The following is a 16,033-nucleotide window of genomic DNA, read 5'->3' as shown; positions in this document are numbered from 1 at the left end:
TCAGGGCTCGGTGCTTAGTCTAACTATATTCAATCTGTACATGTCTCCATTGGCTAGTCTTGTAGAATCGCATGGAGTTAAAATAGTGTTGTATGCTGACGACACCCAACTCCTTTTTACATGCGACAAGGATTCAGAGTTTAAGGGGGAAGCAATTAAGGCCTGCATGTCAGCGGTATTCTCCTGGTTCCAGCTGAATGAACTCAAATGTAATTCCGATAAGTCAGAAATCATCTTCTTTGGCTGCCCATCTAACCACTCATGGCCTCGGGATATGCTCCCTCCCTCTAACTCGGTATCGTCCATAAAAAATCTTGGTGTAAAACTGGACATTTCTCTGAGTATGAAGCCACAGGTTCAGACTGTGACCGGTCAGTGCTTTGGCTTTCTGAAAATGCTCAAACAATTTCTTCCTTTACTTCAGATCCCCCTATAGGAAAATTGTGGTCCAGGTCTTGATTGGTTCTAGGCTGGACTACGTAAACATTCTCTATCTGGGTCTTCCAGAGTACCTGCTTAACCGTCTTCAGGTAATGCAAAATGCTGCGGGCAGGGCTATTCTTTCTCTTGGCCCCAGGACTCCGATGTGTGCTCATTTGAACTCTCTCCACTGGCTCCCGATCCGCAAGCAGAGACAGTTTAAGGCCCTGGTGCTTGCTTTTAAGGCCTTACATGGTTATGGAGCCCCTTACTTGAGGAAGAGAGTTCCATTTTATCATCCACAACGTTCTCTTCGTTCCGGCTCACTGGCGCTAGTCTGTACTCCGGTGGTGAAATACTCTCGAATTGGAGGCCGCTTCTGCCGGCTGAGAGTGTCAAAACTATGGAATGATCTGCCGCTTGCTGTGAGACTTCTTCAGGATCAGCATCCCTTCAGAAAAGCCCTGAAAATATGGTTATTTCAGCAATAATGTAGCACTCTGCGCTCTGCACACTTTCCCTTCCTGTCTAGTTCAGTCACATTCACCAAGCGCCGGGACACTCAGTAGAGTAACTGTGCGCTATATAAAAACCCTGTTAACATGAAGTCAAGTTTTATCAGTGACACTCCTAGTATAGCTGGGACCGAGCAGGTTTCTAAGAGTTTTACACCTGCGAAAAGTAACCTTTGGCGTAAGCCTAATATGTTCCCTCAAGCTAGGAGTATCATACAACAGTCCCCAATGCTTTCTCAGATTTTTAAACAGTTTATTGCTGTTGCTTGTGTATGGTGTGACAAAGGACAGATGTGAATTCGGGACCTTATTAGTGTCTCTGTATGGTTTTTTCACTAGCGTGCTAGCTCTAGTGACTTTTTCAATTCTTTGGTCCGCCTTTCTAAGAATCGCTTCACTGTAACCCCGAAGTTTCAACCTTTTTTTAATACCAAGAATGTTCTCCCTAAATGTTGTTTCAGAGCTGCAGTTCCGGGGAACACGTACCATTTCACTGAATGGTATATTCTTGATTACAGATTTGGGGTGGCCGCTAGTCGCGAGTAGAGTACTATTACATGATGTAGGTTTGCGGAAGATAGTACTTTGTTACTCTCAATATAAAATGAGAGATCCAAGAATTCAATACTCGTGTGGCTGTACTGTACTTGTTTGTTAGATGCAGATTGTAGGGATTTCTGTTGAGAAATATATGAAACTCAATCAGTTGACTAGATGTACCTTTCCACAATAAGATGATATCATCTATATACCTTCCCCAGAAGACAATCATGTCCATCCAGGGGAGGCTTATTTACCCCAGGCATGCTCCCTCTACCACCAGCCCATAAAGAGGCCAGGGTAAGAGGGAGCAAACTTGGAGCCTATGGCGGTCCCCTGTATTTGATGGTACCAGGTTCCATCATGTAAAAAGACGTTTTTAGATAATATGAAGTCAATCATCACAATAAGCATCTAATTGTGCTCCATATGATACCGCCATCATGCCAAAATGCTTCTGTATCCATGTGTACTGTCCACTTACATCCATGGTGACGAACATTAAATCGCCTGACCACGTTAAATCTTCAAACTTCTGGAGGATGTCTCTGTTATCCTGCATATATGTAGGTAGTTTAGTCACAAAGGTTAAAGAAATTTGTCGATATGTGGAGAGAGTTGTTCTGTCGGTGAGTCTATGCCTGATATTATTGGGCGTACCGGCGGCAAAATACCCTCCTTATGAATCTTGGGGAGGATATATATACAGGGAGCTAGTGGGTTACTCACAGTAAGATACCCGTATTCCTTATCCGAGAGTAGGCCACTCTTACGCCAATCAAGGAGTCAGGGGTTAATGTGGGTGACAAGAGGGGCCATGGGTGTGGAGGCAACAGGCTCATAGCAATTCAGATCCCCAAGTTGCATATTGATTTCATTCATGTAGTCACTGATGTTCATCACCACCACATTGCCCCCGCCTCTCTGATGAAAATTCAATCGTCCTTACTGAGGTTGTTTAATGCTGTCCTTTCAGCTTTTGTCAGATTCTGGCTATGATTGTCTTGCCTTCTTGGACCGTCCATTAAGGCATGGATGTCCTTAGTCACTTTCTCCTTAAATAGGTAAAAGTTAATGTGTGTGTTACTTGGAATGAATTTGGACCAAGGCTTGAGATCACTATTAATCTGCACATGCTCCATGATATCAAGTTCCTCTCTAAGGTGTTGTATGGTTATGTGTTCATCACCTGGTATTGACAAAACCATTTGTAGATCCTGTAAATCAGAAATAGTGTGTGTCACATTGTGTGCCGGTGTCACAATGGAACATACATTAGAGGAATTTGCGAAGAAAAAATCTTTTAATTTCAACAGCCGGGTAAACTTATACAAGTCAATCAAAAGGTCAAACGGATAGCACCATTGGGAGGGGCAAAAGCCCAAGCCTCTGTGTAAAACATTACATTCCACATCAGACAAATCAATACATAACAGATTAACAATAGTTAGTTCATTCGATGTTGCCCCCTCATCCACAGCTGTCTCTAAGACGCTTTTGACCGTGTTGTCATTCCTAATGTCATATCTATCTTTATCTTTTTTCTTGCCTCCTTTATCCTCCCCTCCTTGTCTTTGATCTCTTTTGATATTCTTGTTGCCTAACCTGAGCCTTTCCATCTCTACAAAAAAATTAGACCGCCCGGAGAGATTGCGGAGGCAGCACTTCCATCTTGTGAGGTACTGCTATCAATGGAGGAAAGGGAGCTGCTGCTTGTCGAGATTGAATCTGCAGTATCCTCCCTAGTTCTTTTCCCTTCGCCAGTAGGCCTGACGTTGGCAAATTGTCTGGCAAAGGTATAAATCCTCCCATCCTTGTAATCATTGTCATTGCGCTTTTCAGTTTTTATGTCACTCAAATAAATTTGATGATTTTCGATGATCTTGTCATAAATCTCGTAATTTTTCTTAACCACGTCTTTCAAATCAAAACAATCTATTTCCCTTTCCAAATTTAGAATATCTTCCCTTAGTTTGGTGACCTTTTTGTCTGCGCGATTGAGCAAGATTTGCATCATGGTATTAGATGCGTTCTGCAGATTATCTTCCCAATCCTTGAGCGAATCCTCATCGAGGTCCTCAAAGTTTGGGAATATTAATTTCCTCAAGCCTCTCTGTATCTTTTTATTATCAAGATATTTCTGTAGGGTTATGCCGCCCCACCAGCTGGACATTTCTTGCTTTTTCAGCCTCTCTAATTTCTGGAATTTAGTTTTCAAACCTTCTCCTGATTGTCCTTCAATCAAATTCGAATCCCTTATTTGAATATTCGAGAAAAGGCAGAGGACCATTTCCTCTCTCTTGTTATTAAATTTAGACATGTCTCGAAAGGGTATGGACAAAATTATATACAATTGAATTCAAACCAATACTTCCTGGCTCGGACTGTGCTACTAGGTCCCAATAAATAAAAACTTGAGCTTTGGACAATGGACCAAAGCAACATGTGCAGCGCCTGTACCATAAATTACCACTACTATTTAGGTACAACGCAATCTTGTGTGCAGATATCCAAATGTGCCCCCTGTCCTGAAGCACCTCCCCTCACAAGGGGCTATAGAAGAAAAAAACTGAATTGGAGCTGCACCACTACTAATCAGAAAAGCCCATAAGGAATTATCCCTAAATGTTGGGAAATCATAGTTTAATGAAGAAAGTGGCTGTGAATACAAGATGTATAATGTTTCCTTCTTTATTATTCAGGTCATAAAAATCCTTCAGCCAACTGGTTTCGTCATCTTATTAGAAATGTACAAATGTATTGTGACTTGGGTAAACAGATTAGTGATTTTATAAATTGTTTGTTTGCCTCAGTAGTACAGCTATCTATAAGTGGAGTGGTGTGGCTCACTGGTTAGAGGTGGCAGACCCAAAAGCAGGAGTCGGCCCGGGACCAGGGTTCAATTCCCGACGTGGCAGGGTCGTGGACCAGGGTCAGCGGACTCGATAATTCTCGCCTCATTGCCTACTCTAACGAGGGGTCCCACTCGGCAACTCTGGGCATTAGCTGGCCTAATCTCCACAACGGCCCCATCAACGCCGGGGATGCCTGGCTCCACCTTGGGGACTCCCAGTAAGGACCATCCCACAGGGAAAGCTAAGACAGGTTCCCCAGCGGTATACCGCACCAGGATACTCCGGTAGTAATTGTGCGTGTTACAAAACAGCTTATATAACATATTCTTGTTAAAGGAAAGTATATCTCTTTTTCCGTAGGTGTACTAATTTGGGTGGATAGTCTCCATCACTATGTGCCAGCCCCAATTGAACTTGCATGCCTAATAATGGGCTAGCATTACCCACATATAACTGGGCATTGGATTACACCTACTAAATGGTACAGCCGATCTTGGATAATTAGTTCATAATACTGAACAGGTAGGCTTTGTTACAACGCAGTGTATATAACTTTCAATTACACACAAATTGAGGATGTGTGACAGAATGTCTATGATACGATTTTTTGATTGATTTGCACAGATGCCTGGCAACAGCTTTGGTTTAGGATATTTTGTACAACTAGGTCACAACCCAGTGGAGTGGATTGATTGTTGCATTATATTGACAGTGGTAGGTTCCTTTTGCGCTCATATATGGTGCATATGACAACGCTGTTGGGTTCACCTTTGCTTTAAATTGGGAGGCACCTAGTTCTGCAATCACCATCGGTTTTACAGTTGCAATTTACTTTTATGTTCTTTTGGGTTTAACTTAAAATAATCTTGATTTTAGTGGCAATTTCATGGTTAGGTGAGACCTGTGTGCGCTTCAGTGTCCTTTTTTCCATTCTGTTGTCCTACTTCTTGGCAATATGGGTCCAGCTGTTCTTTAAACTCAGACCTTCATTCTTCGTTCTTCCTTCTCCTCTTGTCTGTTCACTTCTTTTAACATATGTATGTCAACAATATTTTTTGTCATGTTTTATATATTGTTCATGTAGAGTTTTTCATGTGTGTCACTTTGGGTATGGGTTTCTATAGATCTTTGATGTAACAGGATGGAAACACTATAATGTAATGTTGTAATGTTAGGTTCATGTAACATTCTTTTTTGTGTATGTGAAAGTAAATATAAGTGTTGTTGGTCATGTAAAATGTGTTGCTTGTAAATGCCTTTTCATACATTTTTTTTTTAACTTACAGCCCTGAAGAAGTCCTGTGTAAAAAGGATGAAACACGTTGGCTGAAGGTTTTTTCTGAACTGAACAATAAAGAAGGAAACATTATACATCTTTTATACATAGAACAAAGTCCTGGGCACACGTAATAAGGATAGAACAATGGTTGAAATGTCTCGTATTGTAGCAATATCTGTGGTAGACACCAGTGTAGTATTCAAATGTATTTAATAAAGCAACAATGAAAAACAACCAGCCAACACGTGTTTCATCACATGAGGAGACACTGGTTCCGTCTCCTCCTTTTCACCATATTGATACGAGATCGACCTCATTAGTACGGTACACCCGCCCACTGTCTTCTTTTAGACACTGAACAGTTCTGAATACCATTCCTCACGGCTCTCAACACATACTTGTTTCTCACGCCGTCGCTTCAACATGTCACATCAAGATGTGGTACACTCCTATAGAGGTCAGTGTGTAATTAGTGGCCAAACCGCCCTTCTTATATCCTTATCCGCTGGGTCTACCATTTTGGGCCCCTTTCCCCTCTCACTGGGAACTGTGACGTGGACCGTTTGGTCCTCATTGACCCCCTGGCCGGGTTGGAATTATCACCGGCCTTGGGACACCGCTATTTTACTCTACATCGCCACACAGCCGTGAAGAAGTCACAGGATAGTTCCCTTATGTGACTAAACATGTGTTGGCTGGTTGTTTTTCGTCGTTGCTTTATTAAATATATTTAAATACTACACTGGTGTCGACCACAGAAATTGGTACAATACGAGACATTTCAACCATTGTTATATCCTTATTACGTGTGCCCAGTACTGAGTTCTCAGTATTAGTGTGTGAAGAACCGTTTTTACCCACTTACTGGGTCTCGGCAGCGGGGGAACCGTCCAAGTCTTCCATACCCTCCATATATAGAAAAAAGGAGACACAGGAGCCTTTGTCTGCAGTAGGAACCAAGTTTTTTTCGAATAGCCCGGGCTATGGAACAGAGTCCCAAGCTCGTCGGAGACAAGACAGAGAAGGCTGCTGCTTCACTCTGCAGCTTACAGGCCTTATATATACAGTTCCCACCTTAAGAAACCAGGACATATGGGGGCCTGGTGCTCCCGAGTCAGAATGCAGTTACGCCATTCTTTGTTCAGGCAGGACGGTGCTGCAACAGATGGTGCAAAAGATTACGGAGAGGTCTTGCAAAGCAGGATATGTACGTGAGAGAACTGACAGATCTTGAACAGCAGGATGTGTGAAAGAAACAAGCTCTGGGATGGTGGTGTGACCAAGTCTTGCAAAACAGGGTGGGTATGTGCAGGAGTTCAGTCCGAGGGTGGTGAAGTCAATTCTTTGTTCCCTTATTCGAAATTGCCTAAACCACAAGGAGCAGGAAGGGAAGGGTGGTCATGATAGTTAGAGTTTCATCAGACATCAGCAGAAACGACCAGGAGGGTCGTGCAGAGGTGTTTGACACGAAATGGCAATGCAAAAATAATGGAGTTCTGACACAAAATAAATGCCGACAAGAAGGACACTTTTCCTCAGTGTGGGTTCTTGACTCACACATTTACGGGGGTTACTGGGTATTTCCCCCGACCTGGAAGCACCGTGCATACTCTGAGCTTAGCAGACACGTCGCGTACTAGTCTGAGCACCAATCTTCCTGTCTTTACTAAAAACCCTACACCGATATAGCATCTTTTATACATAGCCACTTTCTTTATTGAACTATGATTCCTCAACATTTATGGATAATTCCTCATGGACTTTTCGATTAGTAGTGGTGCAGCTCCAATTAAGTTTTTAGGTCGAGCCCAGCGCAGCGCGCATTTGCTGCGCTGCTCGACTTTTAGTAAGGGCTTTCAGAAATCACTCCACACGCTTGCGTGTGTGCTTTTATTTTTGCCCCAGGCAATTGGCCTTTGCGTGCGCCTTTTTAACAAAGACAGCACACAATTGGCCAAAGGCGGGCGCATTGCTCCGTCCATGGCCTATTGGTTGCGGTTACCTGCACGGCCGCCATGTGGTTTCAATTATCGTGCCCAGACACGGGCGCGATAATCAAAACCAGATGTCTCGCTGTGGGCGCACCACTCGTGGGCTTGTTTGCTTACTGTTGTGCCACGATGCTGTTCCCTGTCGCCGCAAGGGCTCGAGCAGCATGGAGTGCCCCGGGAGGGGTCAACCTGCTCTGCTACAAAGCAGGCGCCCACCCTTTAGCTGCGGTTCTTAGCAGGACACATGGTGGGGGCGTCGAGCCAGCCCTTTCCCGCCTTGAAGGAGCACGAGTCAGGGAGTAGCGTGCTGCTGGTTCTGAATGTCAGCAGCGCTACTCGAGGGAAGTCAAAATGCAGCTTGCAGCGCTAGAAATGGATTGCCTCAAAGCTGAGTTGTGAGTGCGGTCCATCTTCATTCCTCGTCGCCAGCTGTATTAGGGACGTTTCTAGTGAGGGTGTGGCAGGAGGTGTATCCGGTTCTTATTCCCTCAAAGCCATCTCTGCTTTGTGTGTAAAATGGATATTCAAGAACTGGAGGCCTTTGCGCAGATCTTCCGACTCCTTAAAAAATGGTAAGTTTTACAGTTTTGGGGTGCAGGCTCGAAATAAGAAAGGCAATATGAGCGAGTTAGGCGGAAGAGGGAGAAATAGCACCTGGTAATAATTAACAGTGTAAGGTGGCTCACCGAGTTAAACTTTAAGTGTTGACATTAGCTGTGACTTGTAGGTCTTGATATCAGGTTGAAGCAGGACAAACTGACCTTTTCATCCTTCCGAGGCTGGTAATTCAGTACCATATATCTTGTATTGGTTGATATTAGGTCCAGTTATGCAGGGTGCTAAAAAATAGCGAACGCTGGAGCACTACAACATTGCAAATACTGTTTACGGTGGGTGAAGAAGAAAGGTAAAACAGAAACAGGAAGTAGTAAGAGAATGTGGAATTCGACTGCACAGGGAAGAACAAAAGGGCCAATTTTAGAGATATGGAAAAGTAAAAAGGAAGAAAACGCAAATTACTAAATGTTTTTATTTCATTTTGATACATGACGTTATACAATGAGCAAGTAATGTACATTTGCTGTATGGGATGTAGTGTGTGTTTTTAAGTGTGGGGAATGAAGCAATGCTTAGTTTGTCTATGTATGCAGATGGTGGGCATTAGCGTTCATATCTGGGGACCAGAACTTATTTTTTATTATCAGACTTTGACCCGGATCAAAAGAGAGACCGGAAAGTGACAAAGAAAAACAGGAAGTTGTAAAACGGTCATAAAAGGAGGGATAAAACATAACCTGCAATGGTGGGAATGAGGAGGTAGGAAGTTTAGTTTGTTGGAACATTGAGGTAAATCAGGGACTCTAAAATAAATTATCACACTTGTAGGTGTGTGACGGTTAGTAGTTGTGTTGTTACTGTCATTGGCAGCATGGCACGGTCAATGTGTGGAGCAAGCTGCAGTGGACTCTTGACAAGAGCCGCTCCACTTATGTGTTTTTTGTAACTAATTATGCACTATGATATATGGAGACTCCGGTGCCCCTCGTCACTTTCTGCAATGGGCCCCATGCTATCGCGTGACACCACTGCCGATGACCCAGATGTGAATTACCTCTAGGCATTCAGTCTGCTGTTCCCTATCCACCAGGAATGTGTGCTGGTGATAGCGGCATGTCGGACTTTTTAAAGGAGTTATCCTTTGACACTCTCTCTTTCCACCAATCCAGCATCTGAAAACAACAAATACTTTTAGGGGAATTAAAGATGAGGGGAACATTTAAAAAGGCTGCATTGTTGCTAGAGATTACCTGAAAGGATTTTAGAGTCGGTCATTATTGAGAAATCAATTTGCGTTTTTGTCAGTACACTTAAAGACTACAATATAGGGCAAAAATAGACCTGTTTCTGTGTCTTTTTTTTTTCAGACTGCATAAGCCAATGTGTAGTAATTGTATAGCTCTTTAATTCCTGGCAGCACAGCACCCAGGATAATGTGCTGCATGGCTAAACACTTATATGGACCCAAAAGCGAGATCTATTGGCTATGCCAATGCTTGTTCTGTTTTAGAATTACCAACTTTTTAATCCATTCTTTTCAGAAAAATGGGTAATACTTTTTGCTCTATATTTGTTATTTCCTTCTCTGGGCCCTAGGAAAGCAAAGGAATGGGTGGAGGGGTAGAGACCAGGGCCGGACTGGCCATAGCGGGCACCGGGCGTTTCCCCGGTAGGTCGCTGGGTGGGGGGCGGTTGTTACTGGGAGTTGGCAATATCGGCCCTCGGTAAAAATAAATTGTTTGAAACTGGCCCTCGCAAACTGCTCAACTGAGCAGTTTGCCAGGGCCGGTTTCTGTTCCCAGTCTGGCCCTGGTAGAGACCTCGAAAAGCGGCTGTAATGAGAGGGGTAGAATTTCATCAAATATGTCTACCTTTCTTTGTCAGTATGATTTCTACCACCATAAGGTGTGCCAGTCTGAGGGCCAGAGTCCTGACAATTAGGATGGAAAACAAGTAATGTTTATGTACATTTGGACTGATTAGGATTACATCCCATAAGAGGTGAAGAAGGAATCCTATTACAGGAGCTGGACTTATGACAGGGGAATGAAGTAATTTTGTCAGGGATCATCGATCAAAAAATAAAAAATGTTGTCAAGGACAGAAGTGAGTCCAAGATGTAATCTCAATTACTTACAGATTTCTCCATTGGACGACAGAACTCTTTCCAAGCATAACAGGGATTCGGACATCCGTATAGTTTCTTCTGGGTCATTATTTAATAAGAGAAACTTTGATGGTAGATCAGGAGTAACGGATGGCCTTGAGTTTAATATATCTATTCCACTAGGTGTGCTATTAAACAACTGCATTTTGATAGAGGAACCCGAGGAAAGTCCTGAGAGTTTAGAAGAGATGACATTTCAGCAGTGTAAGGCTTTAAAAACTTGGAGTACTGAGGAACCTTGGGGAGTTGGTTCAAGTTAATATTGATATCTGGGAGAGTAAAGTCTTCCCTATGAGGGCGTTCCACTTCAGGTTTGAGACATTTTCCAACCTCTGCCTGGGTCACTCCATTTCCAGAAGAGTGGACAGCAAGATTAAACAACAGGGAATCCACTCTAGGTTCAAGGATACCTTTTTCCCCAGACTGAGCCACTTTAATTCCAGAAGAGATGTTGTTATAATTTAGTGGAAGCAAATGTTTTAGTCCTGCTTCAGCCACTTCGACCACTTTGACTTCTCAAGGTAGAGATTTGAGCTTAGGATCCATCATCACTACTTTGTTTATACGTGTCTCCTTTTTTTAGAAGAAGGTAGAGATGGTGTTAAATCCTTTCAGGGTATTCAGCTGTATTGATTTATTCCTTAAAGGGTTAGCTTTGTTTTTTTACAGGCTCTTATCTAAACCAATTTTCCTGAACAGAGTTTTTTAGCAGTCATACACCTACCTCCAACTTTTGACCACCAAAGGGGTGCAGTGGCCTCCCAAAGCTTATCCTGAACCCTGGAATCCAAATCCTGGGACCTACGTTTAGGCTTAGAGGGGGCTACCCTGCATCAGTACGGGTGCTGCAGATAAAAAGAATGAGAATCATGATGGAAGCTTAAGCCGTCTGCAGACAGCAACCAACAGCCAATAGCAACAGTGATGACATCAGCAGAGAATTAGCTAAGGACTGCAGCAGAAACAAAGCCAACATGAGTGGGGCCCTACGGTGAGTGCAAGCTGTACCCAGAACGCAACCGGGTCGCCTCTGCGCCCTACTGTGGTAAGCTCACAAGGACAGGGATATGCTCTGGACTGCCCGCCCTCCAAGATGTGTCCAAATTAAAGCATTAGGGGCTACTACTAACCCTTCTTGGCCTATGGGAAAATGCTAAACCTATGCTGGGGCACGAGCATCAATGAGGAATATAAAAAGGATGCAGGTCGTGATGATAGGGAATCTATGGAAGAGCCAGACCAAGGTGGAAGCTCTGCCTCCACCATCCAACTCCTGGAGGTTCACCTGCGGTTTCGCCTGTGACCCTGCGTCCCCCCCGTGGCTCGCTGCTCACTGACTCTGGCCTATGTGCTCCTCAGTGCTCCTGCAGCTTTGCGGCCCCCTTCAGTCTCTGATCTCCAGTCGCCCCCCTCCAGCCCCAGTCTAATATGGAAGATCGGGCTGGGCCGGAGCTGGAGCAGGGACAGGAGCAAAACAGCAAACAGCAAAACAGAGGTGAGCAAGTGTGACGTCACACGATAGCATTAAGGTGCAAGTGCCAAACCCCCAGGCTTGGGCTGGGTATCAAGCAGGAGCTGCCAGGCACCCACGACGGCACCCAGACCCAGCTGGGCCACTTCCGCGGGTGTCCAGGCTCTCGCTCAGCGAGGGCCAACTAAACCTCTTGTGCTTGAAATAAACAAGAAAAAAAACAGCTGAAAGCGGCTGCGGGTCACCTCTTCCTACTGTGACTTTCAAAGCTGCAGTCGTCGCTGCAACCGTAGCCGTCATTCTGCCAATTCCCGGGCCCGGCTATCCTCTCATTGCCACTGCGGCCGCACTGCTAGCTGCACTCCCTCCCACCTGACTTCCTTCTTGCCTGACTTCCGGGGTATAATGGCAAACTGAGGTCTTCCTGCACCGCATGGCCATCCTGCAGTACACCTGAGTTCACCGGCCTCCACAAGTGGGCGGGCGCAGTGAGGAGCGGTCAGCACGGCAGTGCTGCAGGCTCGCCAGAGGACCACAGAAGAGGGGCGAGTCATACAACTGACTGGGCTAAAATGGCTGTATCTGGTACTGAATAAATTTCAAACAAGGGCATATATGTGTTAACATTCTGAAAAGTTGTTCCGATTGGAAAATAATATTTCTAATCATTGACCGTATGTGACACCCTTTGAATATGCATTTAACCCAGACTTATTACTACAAGCCATGTTTGTTTGAGTCACATATCGTTGTATTCATTGCTTAATTTGTGATGGTCCTTGGCCCGGGCTCTTATTTGCAAACACCAGCACTTGATTATGACAGTCCACCACATGGTGGCACTGTGTGTCTTTTTTAGGATCAGCAAAGTTTCATGGTGACATATACTTAAAAAACCCACAACAAACCATCACATCAAGATCATTCTTAGACCTCTAGGTGGCTTGGAGTAGAGCAAATTGTCATACATGTTAGTTTTATGGTTAGTAGTAAGCACTGGAACTGGCTAGCACAGCCAGTGGATGATTTGAGCCCCAGTGTTTTACTGAGATGTAATTTGGGCCTCTATGGGTTAAGTTCCACTGGTGCTCAACTCTTGAAGATGCCTCCAGCATAGGGTGTGTAGTTTACATTTAAGGGGTTATGTACCCTTTTATTGTTGTGTGCCTCATGTAGTTTGCTAAGGCCTTTAGAGGTCTCCTCATTGCCTTTTCCATTTGCCAGTCTGTTTATATTTGTAATTTTGCGCTTAGCATTTAGTTTTAGTGCATTAAAGTACATTTTCTTCATAAAAAGGGAAAGTGCTGACTAGGCAGGAATTTATTGTTCTCAGTTCGAAGTCTCTAGTGCACAGCACTTCCCTGAGTAAGACCTGGACTCCTGAAACTTAAGTACTAAAAGTCATACTTGGTTCGAAAGCCCCAGGATACCAAAAGCGAAAGACCTCAGTTTTTACAACTAAGGCACAGCAACTTCTGATCGCTCCGGGACTTTCTGACCCGAATTTCAATTGAAAACATTTTGAAAAGTCTTTGTGTAGAGCTCCATCAACAAGAGTACAAGGTGTTGCCAGGGTAAGGCTCTGGAGGGCAGGCTTGGTGGCTTCCCCGGTGTGTCTTCATTGTGGGCTCGAGGAGGGGACCCTGCTACACACAATTTGGCACTGCACAGCACTCGCACAATTGTGGAGGGGGGTCCTGGCCTGCCTCTCCGAGGTTCTGGGGTGGGAGCTTCCTAGCTTGCCGAAACTCATTTCCTTCATGTGATGGAAGGGATCAGGGGCAACATCTATAAGCGCCACCTTATGCTCCTAGACTTTACTTTAGCAAAGAGAGATATAGTTAGAGCCTGGAAGGCGGTTGGGGCTCTCTCGTCTCGGCCTGGAAAAGAGGATTGGACTTCTGTATGGGTCTCGAGATTCCCATCTTTGAAGCTAGGGGGTGCCCCCGTAAGCACTACAAGATCTGGAGGCGCTGGGCGGATTATCGCTGTTTGGAATTGGAGCCGCTGCGTGGGCCGGACCCAGGATCTGGAGTGACCTGTTGGCCTTTTCTGTTGTCTTTATTCATTCATGGGTTGCCCCTATTTCCATGGCAGGATCCAATATTTTAATGTTGGAGTTTTATGTAGGGCAGTGGCAGTTTGGTTTAGAGATATGCTTTTCCGGAATGAGGAGATGGTGCATTGGGGGGTGGGGAGGGGGGATTTTGGGGGTTTGCATGGGTTGATTTTATATGTATCGCCTTTCATATTTTCCTGTTTTAAATGAGTAAAATAGTCAGAGTAGATATCTTTTGTATGGTACATGCGGCAGTTGTCTCTGGGATTCAGAGGTCTGCGTCATATGTGTTATTCTGACAAATAAAATTTGTTTTAAAAAAAAAAGAGTACAAGGTGGAATATCCGTCTTAAAGACTGTCTTTCTGTCCATTTAAAAAAAAATCCCATACACTCTATGGAGTGCTATACTTGAATGGATACATTGAAAGTATTGTGATACAGCAAACCAAAACACAACTTTATCTCTGTTACCATCTTAATAATTCTGCATATCTTTTTTACAATTCATTGTGTATATATTATGATTAGTAACATGCCACTAAGCTTAATAAAATTAAACTTAAAATGGAGCCTGCAGATCGCCAATAACAGTAGCAAAACCAGTTCAATTCACTTTCATGGGAGGAGCAGGATGCATAAATACTCAGCCACTGTTATGTCCTCCCCAGCCCAGGAGCACACAAAATGGCCATGCTACATCATAACCAATGACTTTATTCATCAGCGTACAACGTTCAACAGAACTTCTCATTAACTCAGATCTGTTAATAACCACACCTTAACACCTCCCAAATAGTTATATAATTGTTTCAGTGAGTCTGCCCAGAGCTGTGGGGTCCTAGCGTTCACAGTCTTAAGACACTACATCTTCCCCCTTGTTAAATAAAAAGTAGTACACACAGCAGCATTATATTTCTTCGATAAGTTCTGGCACTGTTCTGCCAGATTGCATGGTATGAGGTAGTTGAGATGCACCCTTATTGGACACAGAGGTTACAGGACTTGATGTTTTATCTAGGCTGTCAGGTGGGGCAGCTTCATCTGTGATTATTGAGTTGATGAATGTGGAGATAGATGTCTCAAATGAGATGAGTCCCTTGTGATGGATTTTCCTGGACATTGTGCCCGTATCATGTGTCTCTTGTGTGTCACAACTGTCAGAGGCACAGCAGCAATCCTATGATCTGTTTTCCACTTCCATTTTTGTTTCACAAGAACCCAGTCACTTTCGTCAAAGACTATCTTCTGAGTTCACAGAGGTTGATCAGCATATGTCTTCATTTGATGTTTTCAAGCAGTCAGTGGCACGAACCTTGTCCACGTTTGAGTTCGTTCTGTGGTCCACTGAGGTAGTTTAGTTCTTCTAGCTCTCCCAAACAGCAAGTAGGCAGGACTCTCATCAGTGGTGGAGTAAGGAGTCGAACGATAGGCACAGAGGGATTGATATAAGACTTGCTTCATTCGATTCCCTCCATAGATGCATATTAGATCCCTCTCTTTAGAGTGCCCATAAATCGTTCTACGACACTGATAGCTTGGGGCCACAAGGGTGTACTGTTTTGATGCTTGACATTGTGTCTAGTTAGAAACTTTTTTACGGTTGACCATTGTCAGATTTAAGATTGTCTTGGATGCCCCTTGCTGCAAACATGCTGTCCAGCAGCTCAATGACCATGTCATGGGTTGTTGATGAAAGTTCCCCCACCAGAAGAAAACAGGAATACTTGTCAATGACTACCATGAGATGCTGTACATTTGCTAGAGGCCCAAAGAAAGCAACAGCCACTCTTTCTCATACAAATGCAGGAAGATCATACACGGTTAGTGGATGCTGTGTCAATTTAGGAGAAAGGCAATTATATAAGTGGCACTCCTTTAGTTCCCTCTCAACTCTCTCATCCAGGTGCAGGAACCACAATTGATCCCTCAGGGCTCTCTCTGTTGGTGGCAACAATGCTACAATGTCCTTCATGAACGAATTCAATGACTTGCTGTCTGAGACTCTCGGGTATGATGATCCTTGAGCCTCTTAACACAATGCCTTCCTGAATGACAGACTGTTCATTTATTTACTTTTGAAATTCAACATCATCACTTAGAGGTCGAACACTTTGTCTCCACGACTGCTCTTAAATTATGTCCTTAAGAGCAAGTATGCCTATCTCAGAATTTGTAG

This window comes from Lissotriton vulgaris, chromosome 2_1, assembly GCF_964263255.1.
Source record: "Lissotriton vulgaris chromosome 2_1, aLisVul1.2, whole genome shotgun sequence".
In the NCBI taxonomy this organism is placed as follows: domain Eukaryota; kingdom Metazoa; phylum Chordata; class Amphibia; order Caudata; family Salamandridae; genus Lissotriton; species Lissotriton vulgaris.
The sequence above is the reverse complement of the archived record's forward strand: the minus strand, read 5'-3'. Positions refer to the sequence as shown.